Source organism: Saimiri boliviensis, chromosome 4, assembly GCF_048565385.1.
Source record: "Saimiri boliviensis isolate mSaiBol1 chromosome 4, mSaiBol1.pri, whole genome shotgun sequence".
NCBI classification, from domain to species: Eukaryota; Metazoa; Chordata; class Mammalia; order Primates; family Cebidae; genus Saimiri; species Saimiri boliviensis.
In genome coordinates, this window is record NC_133452.1 from 52,359,881 (window position 1) to 52,378,704 (window position 18,824).

The 18,824-nt window shown below is 38.0% G+C and overlaps 1 non-coding gene across 1 annotated transcript; it reads left to right on the plus strand.

Annotated features, from left to right (window-relative positions):
- Window positions 1-18,421: 18,421 nt before the first annotated feature.
- LOC120363519 (U1 spliceosomal RNA) lies at window positions 18,422-18,585 on the plus strand. The gene has a single exon (XR_005579058.1). It is a non-coding gene; the product is annotated as a U1 spliceosomal RNA (small nuclear RNA).
- The last annotated feature ends 239 nt before the right edge of the window (window positions 18,586-18,824 follow it).

Consider the following 18,824-nt stretch of genomic DNA (forward strand, 5'->3'; position numbering starts at 1 on the left):
GGTCTCAAATACTTGTATATGTATGCATTTTGTTCTCAAGCCAAGACTGGCTAGCTGTAGGTCAAAACACCTTGTAGGTACACTCAGAAGTCTTTTCTTGGTGTGTGGTAAAGAAAGGATCCCTACTTATTCATCAATGTCTTAGCCATATCTAGGATAACTGTATAAGGTTCCAAAATGTCAGAGGAAAGATCTATCCAGAATATTTTATCATTGTACTGATTTATGCAAAAATATAAGGACCTGAAATTTACCCATGAGAACAAGCTAGACAAGAATATTTGCCATGGGGCAGAACAGAAAGAAGACCCTGAATCCTATACAACCTAGGAGAGGTCTCTTCTAAATGGAAAGAAGAGTTAAAATTTTCGACAGAAACAAAAGATCCTAACTGGGAACACATCGCGTTAAAATATAAAAGAAGGAAATGGTGATAAAACCAAAAGAACAAATAGAGAAGCCAGACCCAGGGGTTTAAAGAGTAGGTCAAACAAGCAATTCTTGACTGAGTTCACCAGGAGATAACAAGCATGTTTCTATGTTGTGGGGCCAAGCATGGTAAGTTATGGTAGCCTCAAACAGTCACTCTTTTTAAACAAAAAATTGAAGTTTTAGACAATTTGTTAATCTTGTGCCTGACATATATGGTGTGTGTGTGAATTTTTACAAAACATGACATTGAGATAGCCGGAAAAACTCACCAGAATCCCAGAAGGCCCCCTTTTTTCTCCCTATCTCACCATCCTGTCTTTTGCCAACATATATCAGTGCTGCCAGTTTTTGAACTTGATATAAATAGAATCACATATAATATAGTTTGGGGCCTGACTCTCCCCATTTAACAATGCGCCTGTAATAGTCTTCCACACTGTTATCTGTGAGTTGTTCATTCTCATTGCCATGTAGTGTTCCATTATATAGATAAGATATTTATCCACAGTGGCTTTATCCATCCTACAATTGATGGATATATAGGTGGTTGAAGATATCCATTTGAAGTCTTACTTCATAATAACAGCACACTGAAAATTTAATGATTTGTTTTTAGGCCACATCAGTGTAGCTGAGAAAAATATCCTTGGGATTGAAATCACAAATAGTTCCTTCTGAAGGGCTGTATCAATGTGTCTGACTCAAGTGTAGGGTACCTGTTGGTGAGAGTACCAGTGACATGTCAAGGTCTTCTACTTTCATGCAGAAGCTGTGACATGAAAGGGCATCAGGAATGCAGTCAGTGGTAGTATAACTTAGCACTGGAGCCCTGTGGGAGGGAAGGGCCAAGAAAAAGCAACCCTGCAGGTGTGTGGCCAGAGGGCTATGGGGTGGGGTGTTGGGGAGTGGGACTGGAGGCTAATAAACCCAGGAGCATCTTCAGGGTGAAGGGTTCAGAAAATGTGGGTTACATGCACTTCCTTTTTCTTTATTATAAAAGAACTCATGCTAACTGAAAGGAAAAAGAAAAAGAAAAAAAATGAAATATTTCAAAGGCAACCACCTTAACATAAATGTGTCTGTCTTTTCTTCCTGTCTAAGCGTTTTTGTTCTTATTTTGATGTCTACTGTTTTCAAGGAAGAGGTCATTGTTCAGCATTTTTTCCTCGTTATAACTGTAAACATGATTATATCACATTATTTCATTTAGTGGTGACCATGTGAGGTTATTCTCCTAATTTAAAAATTTCTTGTACTCTTGATTTTATTTTCTCCCAGGTTTTTTTTTTTATTATTTGTTAAAAGTAATCTGAAAAAGAAGGTCTTTGTGCAAAGAGCTTTTTTCTCCAATTCAGATTATCTCTTTGGAAATAGGCTCTCAGAGTTGAGTTATGAGGTCTGAAAATATTGTGATTTTAAAAACTCTTGATGTAAACTTTTACAAAAACATTTTGCTAATTTTCTTTCCCCTTCTGCCATGATTGAGAATACACTTTTTATTACACCTTTTTTTCCCAAGAGAGTTTAAAGACAAAGAACTGTAAGAGACTTCTGCATTATTAGGCATATTATGGCTTTATTTTTTATAGGCTTAATACAGGTGTAGGTGGTAACATGATAGATAAATTACAGAAGTAGGCTCAAATTGTTTGATTATGAAATCCATTAATAAAATATTTTTAAGCAAACACATTGAGTACTAATATTTGCATAATTGTTTAAAAGTACATACATGTGCTACTCTATTATTCACATTATAAAACCCATAAAACATATATTTAAATATTTAAAGGGTCATATACAGATAAAGTTCATATTTATAATAAATTTAATTTATTAATGGTAAAAAAATCCCGTTTTTGGTTTTTTGGTCTTTTTTTTGTTTGTTTGTTTTTTGAGACAGGGTCTGCTGCTTGGGCTATCATGCAGTAGTCTGATCACAGTTCATTACAGGCTTGATCTCTCACACTCAAGTAATCCTCCCACTTCAGCCTCCAGTGTAGTTGGGATTACAGGCTTGTACCACCATGCCTGGCCAATTTTTAATATTTTTGTAGAGTTAGTGTCTCACTATGTTGCTGATATGGTCTCACTCTGTGTCTCCACCAAAATCTCATGTTGCATTGTAATCCCCAGTGCTAGGGGCACGACCTGGTGGGAGGTGATTGACCATGGGGGTAAATTTCTCCCTTGCTATTCTTGTGATAGTGAGTTCTTATGAGATCTGGTTGTTTAAAAGTGTGAAGTACTTTCCCCTTCATGCTCTCTCTCTCCTACTGCCATGTGAAGATGTACTTGCTTCCCCTTTGCCCTTCTGCCATGATTGTAAGTTTTCTGAGGCTTCCCTAGCCATGTTTCCTGTCCAGCCTATGGAACTGTGAGTCAATTAAATCTCTTTTCTTTAAAATTCCCCAGTCTCAGGTAGTTCTTTATAACAACATGAGAATGGACTAATATAGTTGCCCAAGCTGGTCTTGACCTTCTGGGCCCAAGTCATCCTCCTGACATGGCCTCCCAAAGTGCTGGGATATATGTGTTAGCCACTGTCCCATCCCCAATTTGATTTTACTGCAAAATTTTAACAATAATGTTTTTGGAAAATAATCATGTGATTGATAACACTTCTTACAGAAAAATCTTGGTGTGAACCTTTGTGATACACTGTTTTAAAGATCTGATACTAAGTTGACTGCTACAGCTGAAAAAAAATGCTTCATGAAGATACATAGTTCAATGTAGAGAAAGTATTGTTGGCTGCATTTACTAAATGCAATGTTCATTTTTTTTCTTTTTCATGCATTTATGTATTTATTTATTTTTCCAACTTTTGTTTTAGATACAGGAGGTACATGTGCCAGTTTGTTACATGGGTATGTTGCATGATGCTGAGGTTTGGGATATGAATGATCCCATTATCCAGGTACTGATCACATACTACAAGTGTTATTTTTCAACCCTTTCCCTGTTCCCTTATTTTCCCCTCTAGTAGTCCCCAGCATCTGTTGTTGCTGGCTTTATATCCATGAGTACCCAATGTTTAGCTCCTGTGTTTGAGGACATGCAGTATTTGGTTTTCTGTCACTGCATTAATTTGCTGAGGATAATGGCCTCCAACTGCATCCATGTTGCTGCAAGGACATGATCTTGTTTTAGATGACTCTGTCATATTCCATGGTTGATATGGTTTGGCTCTGTGTCCCTGCCCAAATCTCATCTTGTAGCTCCCATACTTCCCATGTGTTGTGGGAGGGACCCAGTGGGAGATGACTGAATCATGGGGGTGGGTCTTTCCTGTGCTATTCTCATTATAGTGAATAGGTCTCATGAGATACAATGGTTTTAAAAACAGGAGTTTCTCTGCACAAGCTCTCTCTTTGCCTGCAACCATCCGTGTAAGATGTGACTTTCTCCTCCTTGCCTTTCACCTTCCACTATGATTTTGAGGCCTCCACAAATATGTGCAACTGTAAGTCCAATTGTAAATTGCCCAGTCTCAGGCATGTCTTTATCAGCAGCATGAAAATGGACTAATACAGTAAATTGGTACTGGGAGAGTGGGGCATTGCTGAAAAGATACCCAAATATGTGGAAGCAACTTTGGAACTGGATAACAGGCAGACATTGCAACAGTTTGGAGGGCTAAGAAGAAAATAGAAAAAATGTGGGAAAGTTTGGAACTTCCTAGAGACTTTTTGCATCGCTTCAACAAAAATGTTGATAGTGATATGAGTAATAAGGTCCAGGCTGAGGCAGTCACAGATGGAGATAAGGAACTTACTGGGAACTGAAGTAAAGGTGAGGTGACTTGTTATGTTTTATCAAAGAGACTGGTGGCATTTTGCCCCTGTCCTAAAGATTTGTGGAACTTTGAACTTGAGAGAAATAATTTCAGGTATGTGGTGGAAGAAATCTCTAAGCAGCAAAGACTTCGAGATGTGACTTGGGTGTGTCAAAGGCATTCAGTTTCAAAAGGGAAACAGAGCATAAAAGTTCAGAAAATCTGTAGTCTGACAATATGATTAAAAAAGAAAATCCCATTTTCTGAGGAAAAATTCAAGCTGGCTGCATATACATAAATTACTAGGAGCTGAATGTGAATTACCAAGACAATGGGGAAAATGTCTCCAGGGCTTGTCATAGACCTTTAAGGCATCACTTCCTATCATAGGCCCAGAAGGAAAAAGTGGTTTCATGGGTCAGGCCCAGGTCCCTGTGCTGTGTGTAGCCTAGGGACTTGGTGTCCTGCATCTCAGCCACTCCAGCCGTGGCTGAAAGGGTCTAATGTAGAGCTCAGGCTGTGGCTTCAGAGGGTGCGAGCTCTAAGCTTTGGCAGCTTCCACACGGTGTTGTGCCTATGGTGCACAGAAGTAAAAAATTGAGGTTTGAGAACCTCCATCTAGATTTTATAGTATGTAAGGAAATGCCTGAATGCCCAGGCAAAAGTTTTCTGTAGGGGCAGGGCCCTCATGGAGAACCTCTGCTAGGGTAGTGTGGAAGGGAAATAGGGTTCAAGCCCCGACACAGTGTCTGTACTAGGGCACAGCCTAGTGAAGCTGTGAGAAGAGGGCCACCATCCTCAGACCCCAGAATGGTGGATCCACTGACAACTTACATTGTACACTGAAAAAGCCACAGACAGTCAACACCAATCTGTGAAAACAGATTGGAGAGAGGCTGTACCCTGCAAAGCCACAGGGGCAGAGCTGCCCAAGACCATGGGAACCAACTTCTTGCAACAGCATGACCTGGATATGAGACATGGAGTCAAAGAAGATCACTTTGGAGCTTTAAGATTTGACTGCCCTGGTTGATTTCAGACTGGCATGGGTCCTATAGCCCCTTTATTTTGGCCAATTTCTCCCATTTGTATGGCTGTATTTACCTTATGCCTGTACACCCATTGTATCTAGGAAGTAAGTAACTTGCTTTTGATTTTACAGGTTCATAGGTGGAAGGGAATTGCCTTGTTTCAGATGAGATTTGGGGCTTGGATTTTTGAGTTAGTAGTGGAATTAGTTAAGACTTTGGGGGACTGTTAGAAAGGCATGATTGTGTTTTGAAATTTGGGGACATGGGATTTGGGAGAGGTTAAGGGCAGAATGATATGGCTCTGTGTTCCCACCCAAATCTTATCTTGTAGCTTCCGTAATTCTCAGGTGTTGTGGTAGGGACCCAGTAGGAGAGACTGAGTCATGGGGGTGGTTCTTTCCCTGCTGTTCTCTTGATAGTGAATGGGTCTTATGAGATCTGATGGTTTTTAAAAACAGAAATTTCTCTGCACAAGTTTTCTCTTTCCCTGCTGCCAACCATGTAAGATGTGACTTGTTTCATCTTTTTTTTTTTTTTTTTTTTTTTTTTTTTTTTTTTTTTTTTTTTTTGAGACGGAGTTTCGCTCTTGTTACCCAGGCTGGAGTGCAATGGCACGATCTCGGCTCACCACAACCTCCGCCTCCTGGGCTCAGGCCATTCTCCTGCCTCAGCCTCCTGGGTAGCTGGGATTATAGGCACGCGCCACCATGCCCAGCTAATTTTTTATATTTTTAGTAGAGACGGGGTTTCACCATGTTGACCAGGATGGTCTCGATCTCTCGACCTCGTGATCCACCCGCCTCGGCCTCCCAAAGTGCTGGGATTACAGGCTTGAGCCACCGCGCCCGGCCGACTTGTTTCATCTTGCCTTTCACATTCTGACATGATTTTGAGGCCTCCACAGTCACATGAAACTTTAAGTCCAACAAACCTGTTTCTTTTGTAAATTGTCCAGTCTTGGATATGTCTTTATCAGTGGTGTGAAAATGGATTAATAAAATGGTGCACAGATACCAAATTTTTTTATCCAATCCACCACTACTGGGCACCTAGGTTGATTCCATGTCTTTGCTATTGTGAATAGTGCTGCAATGAGCATGCGAGTACATTTGTCTTGTTGACAGAATAATTTGATATTTTTTTTTTGGATATATGCCCAGTAATTCAACTCAGTGAATTCTGAGTTGAATGATAGTTTTGTTTTAAGTTCTTTGAGGAATCTCCAAACCATTCTCCACAGTGGCTGAACAAATTTACATTCCCACCAATAGTGCATAAGCATTCATTCCCATTTCTCTGCAGCCTCAACAGCATCTGTTATTTTTTGACCTTTTAGTAATAGCCATTCTGACTTTTGTGAGATGGTATCTCATTGTGGTTTTCTTATGATTAATGTTGTGGAGCATTTTTTCGTATGTTTGTTGGAAACTTGGGTGTCTTTTTTTTAGAAGTTTCTGTTCATTTCTTTTGCCCATTTTTAAATGGGGTTATTTATTTTTTGCTTGTTCAATTGCTTAAGTTTCTTATGGATTCTGGATATTAGACCTTTGTCAGATGCATAGCTTGTGAATATTTTCTTCATTCTCTAGGTTGTCTGTTTATTTTGTTTATTTTGTTTATTTCTTTTGCTGTATAGATGCTCTTTAGTTTAATTAGATTCCACTTGTCAATTTTTGTTTTTTGTTGCAATTGCTTTTGAAGACTTAGTCATAAATTCTTTCCCAAGGCCCATGTGCAGAATGGTGTTTCCTAGGTTTTCTTCTAGAATTCTTATAACTGAGGTCTTAAGTTTAAATTTTTAGTTCATCTTGAGTTAATTGTTGTATATAGTGAAATGTGGAGTCTATTTTCATTACTCCAAATATGGCTAGCCAAATGCTTACTTTTCAATCTGATTTAATCCTTTTTGTTAATGAAATTAGGCCAGTGAATTTTTGTCTTTCTAGATGTCAATCAGTGTTTCAAGGAAACTAAGTGGAAAACACTGCATTTTAGAGGAGTTTTTTTTGGCCAAATTAGTTCAAAAATCAATGATTTCTTTTTTTAGGCATAAACCCTTTAAAATGATTTTTTCTAGGTGATAAATCACTTTTAGCAACAAAATCACTGTCAGAGAAACATTTCCAGAAATTCATTTCCTAATATTTTTTCCAGAGAATGAATTTCTTTCAAAAAGCAATTACCTTCTCATTCATTACAAAAACATCAAATTTACCTTGAAAGAGAATATTTAGGGTGGTCTTTTTGATTAATCCTGGGCAGCATACCACTGACAACCTTTGTCATCATAGGAAAGATCAACAACTTGGGAATGCTTGTCTTTTTGTAAAGATAAATAGATGTTACCTTTAAATTCATCAGCCCTTTGTAAAGTATCTACAATACGATCTTCAGTGGTATTCTGAGTGATGTAAGATTTAAAAAAAATTATACTCCTATCTAATTAGAAAATAGTATAAAGATATTTCAAAGTTCTTGCTTTTATAAGGTCTAACCTCATCTATGTTATTCTATATCACATAGTGCACCACTGATTTTACCTTCCTTGTTGCAAAAACTTGCCTATGAAGAATATAATGCAGCATCATCTCTGCAATTTACCCTGAAATCTTTTTATGGTTTCAAAGTAGCTATTGTAATGGCAGTTATTTTACAGTGTTCTTATAAATATTGTTATTAATAAAAAAGTTAAATAGTTGTTGACATTATATCTTCTCTGGTACATCTTTTATTTAATGACTCATAAATATCACTTGTGTATTTCATTATTGAAATGAAATCCAACAAATACCATAAACTGAGAGGAATTGCAAAAATTTGTTCTTTCATACAACTGTATTGCAAACAGCATACATTGTGTGATTAAATTTGGTTTCTTAAATCTTCCAGGCACCTTCCAACAATATTTATTGACAAGTAACTTAATTTGCCACTTTTCTAATTCTACTTGCTTTTTAGTTATTTTTGAATCAAAAATTGTATTGCCTTATTTTTTTTTTAAGTGTGCTAATTCATAAGAAACTGCAAAGAAACATAAAGTTCAGTGGGTTAAAGTGAATGATTCTGAACATTGTTTTTAAAAAGTGCAGAGATGTGACATTATGTCACAGAAAATCACGGGTAAATGTCTTGTTGATCATAGCAGCTTCATATTATTATTTACTAATATTTCAAGAAATAAGTATTGTATATTGAAGGCAAAGTTTTCTAAAATGGTAGTGGTTATAAGTACACATTACAAATTTTTAAAAATAATTTAAATTTTTATTGACTAGCATCTTGGAAGATCTGATTAACTTATAGTTTTTTCTCCTTTTCACTGTACCTGTCTTATTAGCACTATTTTTAATGTAAGATTTCTGTATAAGATTCTTACTATGAATCTATTTAGTAATGGCTAGTCTTAAAACCAAAAATCTATTTAGATGTTGTGTTACCCTGAAAGCAAATGGATGAGTGAGAGATCCTCTGTCAAGCCCTCTGCACCATAGTTTCTCATGCTAACATGGTTTGTCTGTGTCCCCACCCAAATCTCATCTTGAATTGCAGTTTACATAATCCTCACATATCATGGGAGGGACTTGGTGAGAGGTAATTGAATCATGAGGGCAGTTTCCCCCATGCTGTTCTCATGACAGCAAGTAAGTTCCCACCAGGTCTGATGGTTTTATAAGGGGCTTTCCCATTTGCTCAATTCTCACTTATTTTCTTCTTATCACCATGTGAAGAAGGATGTGTTTGCTTCCCCTTCTGCCATGATTATAAGTTTCCTGAGGCTTCCTCATTCCTGCAGAACTGCGAGTCAATTAAACCACTTTCCTTTCTAAATTATCCAGTCTCAAACAGTTCTTTATAGCAGCAGGAAAATGAACTAATACAGTATACTGATACCACAGAGAGTTGGGTGCTGCTATAAAAAAATGCCAGAAAATGTAGAAGCAACTTTGGAACTTGGTAAGAGGAAATGTAGAAGCAACTTTGGAACTGGGTAAGAGGCAGAGGTTGGAACAGTTTGGAGGGCTAAGAGGAAGACAGAAAAATGCAGGAAAGTTTAGAACTTCCTAGAGACTTGGAGGGTTCAGAAGACAGGAGTATTAGGGAAACTGTGGAACTTCCTATAGACTTGTTGAATTGCTTTGACCAAACTGCTGATAATATAATCAATAAAGTCCTGGCTGAGGTGGTCTCAGAGATGAGAAACTTGGGAACGGGAGTAATGGTCACTGTCCTATGCAAAGAGACAGATGGCATTTGGCCCCTGCCCTAGAGATTTGTGGGACATTAAACTTGAGAAAGATAATTTAGGGTATCTGGCAAAAGAAAGTTCTAAGCGGCAAAGTGTTCAAGGTGAAGCACAGCATAAAAAATTTGGAAAATTTGCAGCCTGGTGATGCAATAGAAAAGAAAAACCCATTTTCTAGAAAGAAATTCAAGGCTGCTACAGAAATTTACATAAGTAACAAGGAGTCAAACGTTAAGTGCCAAGACAATGGGGAAAATGTCAGAGACATTCCCAGCACCCCCTCCTATCACAGGTCTGGATGCCTAGGAGAAAATAATGGTTTTATGGGCCAGACCCAGGGTCCCCCTGCTGTGTGCATCCTATTGGTGACCCATGTTCGACCTGCTCCAGTCATAGCTAAAAGGCTCCAAGGTACAGCTCAGGTCATGGCTTAAGAGGGTTTAAGCCCCAAGCCTTGGCAATTTTTATGTAGTGTTGAGCCTGCAGGTGCACTGAAGTCAAGAATCGAGGTTTTGGAACCTCTGCCTAGATTTCAGAGAATGTATAGAAATGCCTGGAAGTCTGGGCAGAAGTTTACTGCAGGAGTGGAGCTCTCATGGAGAACCTCTGCTAAGGCAGTACAAAAGAGAAATATGTAGTTATAGCCCCACAGAGAGTACACACTGGGGCACTGCCTAGTGGAGCTCTGAGAAGAGGACCACTATTCTTCAGACCCCAGAATGGTAGATCCACTGACAGTTTGCACTGTGTTCCTGGAAAAGCTGCAGGCACTCAACGTCAGCTGGTGAAAATATCTGGCGGAAGGGCTATACCCAGCAAAGTCACAGGAGTTGAGCTGCTCAAATCTGTGGGAGCCCACCTCTTGCATCAGCATGACCTGGATGTGAGACATAAAGTTAAAGGAGATCATTTTGAAACTTTAAGGTTTAATGACTGCCCTATTGGATTTCAGACTTGCATGGGGCCTGTAATCCTTTTGTTTTAGCCAATTTCTCCCATTCGGAATGGCTGTACTTACCTGATGTGTGTATCCCCATGTGTCTAGGAAGTAGAACTAACTTGCTTTTGACTTTACAGGCTCATAGATGCAAAGGACTTGCCTTGTCTCAGGTGAGTCTTTGGACTTGGACTTGAGTTAATAGTGGAATGAATGAAGACTTTGGGGGACTGTTAGAAAGACATGATTATGTTTTGAAATGTGGAAACATGAGATTTGGGAGAGGCCTGGGGTGGAATGATATGGTTTGGCTGTGTCCCCACCTAAATCTCATCTGTAATTGTAGTTGCCAAGTCTCAGGCCTTGGCAGCTTCCACAAGATGTTGAGCCTGCAGGTGCACAAAAGTCAAGAATTGAAGTTTGGGAACCTCTACCTAGATTTCAGACGATATATAGAAATGCCTGGACGTTTAGGCAGAAGTTTACTGCAGGGATGGAGCTATAATCCCCACATGTAATGGGAGGGGCTCATGGGAGGTAACTGAATCATGGGGGAGGTTTTCCTTATGCTATTCTCATGATAGTGAATAAGTTCTCAGGAGATTTGATGGTTTTTAAAGGGGCTTCTCCTTTCATTTGGTTTTTATTTTTCTCTTGCTGTCATGTGAAGAAGGATGTGCTTGTTTCCCCTTCTGTCATGATTGTAAGTTTCCTGAGGCCTACCAAGTCCTGCAGAACTGTGAGGCAATTAAACCTGTTTCTTTTCTAAATTACCCAGTCTCGGGCAGTTCTTTATAGTAGCATGAGAATGGACTAATATACAATCCCTCTTGTACCATGTCATATGGGACAAACTAAGTGAAAGTGGCATGTCAGTATATATAGTAATATTTGTGAGCCTTAATTTTTTTTTTACCATTCATGTGTAAACCTAAATAGAAATGTAAGTGCTGATGCTTTGTCCCAGAACACCAGTGGATTATTTGGGAGCTCCTGGGAGTAAACCTTGGCCACTTTGGAGACTTCTGGATTAGAGCATTGGCTATGACAACTGATGGTCTTCAAATCTTTTGTTTTCTTTTAGAGACACGGTCTCATTTTGTCACTCAGGCTGGAGTACCATAGCACAATCGTAGATCATTACCACCTTGAAATTCTGGGCTTAAGCAGCCCTCTAGCTTCAGCCTCCTGAGTAGCCAGGACTACAGGTACACAGTAGCATACCCAGCTAATTATTTTTTTTTATTTTTCGTAGATGTGGGTGGTTCTCACTATGCTGTCCAAGCTGGTCTTGAACTTCTGGGCTCAAGCGATCCTCTGGGTTGGACTCTCAAAATGCCAGGATCATAGGTATGAGCCACCATGTCCAGCTGTGGTCTTCATTTATCTCCTCAGATGCTATTGCATTTGTCTTGTGATTCTGAACAAGATATCCTAATCTTTCTAAGACAAGCCTAACAACCATCAATACATAGAGTTACATGTTATTACTCTGGATTTTACTCTTTGAAGGTCCTTAGCTGCTGGTATTTGCAATGACTCAATGATGGGGCTATTCAGAATAAAAAAAAAAAAGGTGTCTTCAAAAGAGAGATGATGCATCTCTGGGATTCCGCCTTTATCTACACAGAGGAATATGACTGTTCTTCTCTTCCATTTCCTTCTTTTTCACTGTCACACACACGAACTACCCTCTTGTGACTCATCACTTTCATGGTTGTCTTGAGATAAATTTAAAATCTGACTTCGTCTAGGTAAATATATTTTATCCAGGATGAAATATGTATCTATTATCTATCTATTTATCTATCTATCGTCCGTGTATCTGTCTCGTGTGTGGGGGAATTAGGGGGTGGAAGATTATTTATCTAGGACTTGCAGTAGGAGAATAAAGACAGAGTGAGTGGACCAATACGAGGCTTTCTTAGAAGAAGGAGCAATGGTTCCCTGACATTTCCCTCCTCACTTCTTGTAAGTGTGTTATTTTTTTACCTGCATGCTTGAGAGCAGTCATTCTCAAACTTCAGCAGCATGAGAGTTACTGGAGAATTTGTAAAAACACAGATTGCTTCATTCCATCCCCAGAGTTTTTGATTCAGCAGGACTGGGGTGAAACATAAGACTTTGTTTTTCTAACAGGTTCCCAGGTGAGGCTGATGATGCTGGTGTACCTTGAGAACCACCACTTGAAGTCTAATGGGAAGAGATGAACAGGTTTAAAAGACTCCAGGCTAGAAGCCAGAATTTGTTTTAGCTGATGGGTAAGGAGTCACCTTGCCCTTCCTGGGTGAGAAATATGGAGGAATGCCTGTGCCAAACAAAGATTACCACTGTTGGCAGGCTCTTTCAGATGCTTAAAGTGGCTCTGAGAGGAGTGTCACTGTCAAACTTCCCTTTCAGAGACCAACAGGCATATCACATCAATACATCTTGGGAAATTCTTCAGAGAAACTTTCATTCACTGTCTCTCAGGTGCAGATAATACAGTTTATGCTGAATTGTTACATTGTTCTCACTTCATGTCTGATAGATATTTTATGCTCTTTTAACTGCTTCCTCTTTATATTGTAAATCTCATTAGGAGAAATGATTATGCTTGATTTTTAAAAACTATACTGTATAACTACCTATATTACTTATAATCCTTATTGTTTAATACTTCTAAGAACTCATTTTTATGGTGATGCCAATTAGTTAAACATTACAGGGTCTCATATTTACTTATGGTACCTCCACACTAAGAATATAAATTAAAGATCTTTAAATAGAAAGAGCAGACATGTAAAAAATAACATCCATATTGATATTATAAAAGACAGTTATATGATGCTGACAAGATTGTCTCAATGCTACATCTATATTTGGGCTCACTCAGAACTAGAGTCAACTTTATCCTAACTTTGCCAGCTAAAATGAGTTACCATCAGAAGATACTTTCTCTAAAATGTTACCTAAAGTTAACTCACTGAAAACGAGCCATGAGCAATTTGAACTCAATCTTGAAAACCAAGTTTTTTTTTTTTCTGAATGATGTTATTATTATGGAAAAGACTGTGTGGGGCACCATAATCTCTGCTGTAAATATTCTGTCTGTCATGACGAGAGGTGTTATGCTGCCCATGAAATCCTACAAATTGCTTGCAGTTGTTCCTCCTGTTCCCACCTTGCACTACAACATGGCCTCTGGGAACAAAAGGCTATTTTGATGCCTTGGAAGGGTTAAATGCTGCTGATTTGACAACTGCTGGAATCTTATCATGCTAGTTACTGGCCCCAATTCTTTGCCATTTCTGGTACTCACTTTGCCATGTAACTTTTCAGTGTTCTCTAACTATGGGAGGCGTGTCATTTCATCTTAATTTGGGACTTCGTGTGTGATTTGTTTAGGCTAAGAGAATAAGGCAGAAGTGAGAGTGTGCCAGTTCTCAGCCTAGGCCTCAATAGGCCTTATATGTTTCTGTCTGTCCTTTTATACCTCCGATTGCCAATGAGAAGAACATATCTGGGTTAGCCTGCTGGACGAAAATAAGAAAACAAGAACCACATAGACTAGAGTTTCTCTTGCCAAGTTGGACCTAGCTTGAAGCAGAGCCCCCATTCCACTCTCAGGTGGAAGAAGGGAAGGAAGCCAAGTCTAGATCAGCTGACCTCAGCTGACCTATAGATGTATAAACAAGCCTACTTGCAATCTACAGAGATACCCAGATGAGCCAAGCCTGGATCAGCCAATATCTGGCCAAACCACAGTTGCATAAGCTATCATAATAGTTTATGGGGGTGAGTTTTGCAGGGTGGATTTTTATGCAGCTATAACTAACTTACACTCACTGATGACAAATAGGTAGGCAAAATCTGACATAGAAGGAAATATAAATTGATCATGTGGAGAGCTAAAACCTCTTTGTGCAAAAGATCCTTTTCTATGTAAAAGGTACTTCATTTGTGATTTTAAGAAAGGATGAAAAGAAAATATTTAGAGAGATCACATTCAAATATACAAAGATGAACTGAAGGAAGATAGACATGTAACTTGTACAAATACATGCAGAAAATTTGTACAGTGAATAGTGGAATAAATGCTGTCTGAAGGAATCTGAAAAACTCAATTTTCCCATTTCATGGTTAGGCTAACTGTTGTAAATGAGGCTACTCTAGGAGCTAGGAGACAAATATATTGAAAAATGTACTTGTTTTGCAATGTTAACTTAAAATAGTAACTCATTTATTCAACCCAATGCCTTCTAATTTCTAGGCATTAAATGTTCATAAAATGGTTATAATTGAAGGCATTTAGTTAAAATAAAACTTAATCTTAAATCCACTGCTTTTAAGATGACTTCTATGGGACTCTGATAAACACTTTTAATGTGACATAAATTCTTGGAAATTTGTGAGCTTTTGTTTATTTATTTATTTATTCAATGTGGATAACATAAAGAAAAACATGAGGCAATAGAATTAATATGCCAAAAAATGGCTAACATTTATTTGGTTCCTTCTTAATTTTTATTGTACTTTTATTGTATTATTTGTAACAATATTATAGATGAAATGATTATTCTTATTTTACAGATAAAATACCTGAGGATCAGGGAATTTAAGTAACTTGAAATGCAGTTACTTCTGGCTCTAAATCCAAGTAATGATGTGCAAATTAGCATTTCCTTTTCAGTATAAATATTGGGAACATGAACAAAGTTTGAGAAAGTTTTTCAATCTGAATTATAGAAGTTCAAATTAAAGTACTACTATTCTGACATAATGTAAGAGAATTCTATAAGCCTTGAAATAACATACATTAGACATGATCAGGTCTTCTGAGAAAATCCTAAATATAGTTCTGAGAAAGCTAAAAGTTTATCATATCTTTAGAGTGCTATATTGAGTAAAGCTTGAGAGTTTAAATCTGTGTTGTTTCATTTTGGCACTTAGTCACACACTGCTTTTTACAATACATGTCATGGCTGTGTCACTACCCATTTGATTATTCCACTTTTGTATTCCCTAAATGCCATCTATAAAGCCAGATGTAAAAGAGATGGGACAAATATTCTTTTTTAAAACTAATGTATGTTTTTATTTTTTTCAAAAGAACTTATTTTAAAGGATGCCTGGCTCATGGTAGGTGGGAAATAAATATTTGTTAAATAAATATGTCTATCCATGTTCAAAGACAACTAGCTGCTAGTAATAAGTCAATCTATGTGATAAAAATAAACTATTACTTTCCAAGGTGCCTTACATTTATCATCTTGATTCATCCTTGTCGTAATACCACACAGTAAGCATGTTTTCCCTATTTGCAGGTAAGGAAACTGAGACTCGGAGAGATTAAGTAATTTGATCAAGTTCACATAGCCCATAAGCAGCCAAGGATGAATCTTACTCAGGTGTATACCAGAAACCTAAAATTATTTGTATTTGTCTTGAGCATCTTTTGTCAACACATCAAGACATCTGAGCTACTTTCTTATTATTATCTCCATAATAATGAAGAATATATAAAGAATGGTAAAATTCGGGTTTTAATGTATTCTTTTATTACTTAACCTGAAGCCAACCTGGTAGATTGGCCAGAAATTTTTAAGTCTGCGCATAAGTTTATGGCTGTTTCCACCATTTCCTATTCTTAAAGCTCTAGGCTGAGGTTCCTTATGTTTGTTCATGAACATGCATTCTGATGAAATGCAGAGCATTCTAAAATACTTGCCCGCTAGTGGATCTTTAGAGATTTTCCAACAGCTGAGTGTTCAGAACAAACTTTTCCCCCTTCACACCTCCTTGGGATCTCACACTTTCAGATCAGCCCGCTATGTTGGATGGTGAAGGTAGGTAAGATAGGAGGGCAATAATGGAAAAATCTGACCTCAGAGGCTTTTACAACAGAGATCAAGCTGGTGTGCATAGTTGCTGAGCTGAGATTTGATGTGAAATAGTTGATGCTCTCCAGGTATTTTAGTGACTTTCTCCTCGAGCTTTCAATCTCTTTGTCTTCTTGGATCTTGCAAAGAAGGAAAAGGACAGCTGAGAAATATCCTTTCATTTTCATCAAGACTGTATAGTCCAGTTATTAGAAAAAAGGCAAATAAATAGGAAGTAAGTTTGGTCTGAAACCACCAAATAAAAATTGGCATGAGAATGCCATCTCTGTGGTTTTATGCCTGTATTGAAATCACCCAGCCAGTCAATAATAATTTCTCAAACCTGCCTTGGCCAGGTGTAGCACTTTTGCTTTACAACACACTTCCCTCTTGATTTCATGCTGTCTCCTCTTTGGCATTTTACTAGATCTTGTGGGCACCAGGCATGCTTTCCATCAGGAGTTTTTCCAGGCTAAGAGCCAAATAAGTGGCTTGGAGTTTTCCAGAACCTCCTTAACTGTTCTTTTCAGCCCTGATCATTTATAGTAGAGGCATGAGAGTGCAGGACATAATGGATTATGTCATTGGGTGGTTTGCTGACTCTTCATTAGTAGGCAACATAGAGAAATCTGTAAGAAGAATGTGAGCTGGCAATACCGGGATGCAAGCGATAAGGAAGGAAGATTTTAAGAATGTGGTAATCAGAAATATCTGCCAATCTGGTCTGTCCTTACCAAAGGAAGAAAAAAATCCTCTAGTTTGGTAATGTGAAAGTTCTAATTGCAACCAGCAATCAACCTGATATATGAGTCTCTATGTTCATTGTGGCTTTCTCACAGTGTGGAGTTGACTAGACTTGCATTGTAACACAGACATCCCACTGGAACTCTCAGGCCCAAGATGGAAAGTTGAGTTGCCTATCAGTAAGCAATACTTTTTAAATCTTGGAACCTTTTCATCATGATGTCATTTGGTTTCACAGCTCAGATTGCTTCCTAGCTGATATTCTTTCCATTCAGAGTAGCAATGTGTGCCTTGTGGGGCTTTGAAAATGCCTCGAGACTTTCACTCCACTTTTACTTATAAATAGACTTCCACTCCATCTAAATAAATTTCAGATTAAATTACACTTTATTAGTCTCTGAAATATTACCATAAATTGGAATTTAAAATAAACTGCAATGAGACCAAACTCAGTTGACACAAAAACATTAGGCTGCTAACATATTGATTGACAATTTATACTTTAAAATGTTAGCTGGGCAAATAATTTATTAAAATTCATTTAATCTAATTCTTGAGTTAATTTGTTTTGGTTTCCATTTTGTATTATTTCTTTTAGGGAGGTTGGGAGATTCTTATCCTTTGCATTCTGTGGAACTATTGGTTTGAATTTTGATTTGTCCTGTTTATCCACAGGATACCTGAAATTGGCAGTTTAGATGGCAAAGCATAGTTCAAAAGTATACAGGAAGGGTTAGATAAACATTGTGCCTAATTTGTTCATAGATTACTTGAATTCTGTTACCTTTCACTGTGTAAAGACAGAGAGTGCCTTCAGCAAGATGAGCCATTGCTTTATTTTTAAAGCTCGCTTATGTCAACGCTTCCTATCCATGACTAGGTTGGCCACCATTATTCAGGGGTGAGATCAGAGTTCTTTTCTTTCCTAGAGCTGCTTGCCATTTTCCCAACACCTGCCTTGCAAGTGACAGCTCCGTGGGTGTCCTCATAAATTACAAATCATATGCCTTGGTTCTGATGCCTTGGGGCAAACACGAAGTTAGAAACTGTCCTGTAACTTTAGAACCATAGCTGCAGGATGGGACAGCTGAGTAGAGAACAGAGATGCACCTCAGCAGGGAGCCTGTTAAGACTCTACCAGGCTGCCTGCCTGATGCTGGTGGACAATTTGTACCACTGGAAACTGAGTGTAGGTTGTAAGTTGGCAGGAGGAATCATGGATGTATGTAAGATGGAGGGTTTTTTTTTCTTTTTAGGGTCATCTTTAGGACTATCATTATATGGTAAAAATAAGCTCCTATTCAGCATTCTCACTTTGCTTGAAAACTTGTATTAAATTTTTTAAGTCTGAAAATGACTTTCTGATATCTGAATGGAATAAGAATTTTAATTTCCATACTTACCTGGCAGAGGAGATACCATGATCACCAAGGTGGTTTTCCCAGGGCGAGGCTTATCCATTGCACTCCAGATGTGCTGACCACTGTGATTTCCCCAAATGTGGGAAACTCGACTGCATAATTCATGGTAGTGGGGGACTGCGTTCGTGCTTTCCCCTATTTTTAAGAAAAATAAAAAATAAAAAAAATTTTAATTTCCTTCTTTTAACTTTCTTATTTCATGGATTCCATAACAAAGGCTCAAAGTAAATATAAAACAACAACAACAAAAAAAAAATGTAAATGTGCATGATGAGTAACTTTCTTTCCACATCATCTACCCTAGATATGTTACAGGGCTATTGTAGCTGATAGCCTAATAAGAAAACCTGTAAGTTAGCTATGTCTGTGTAACAAAT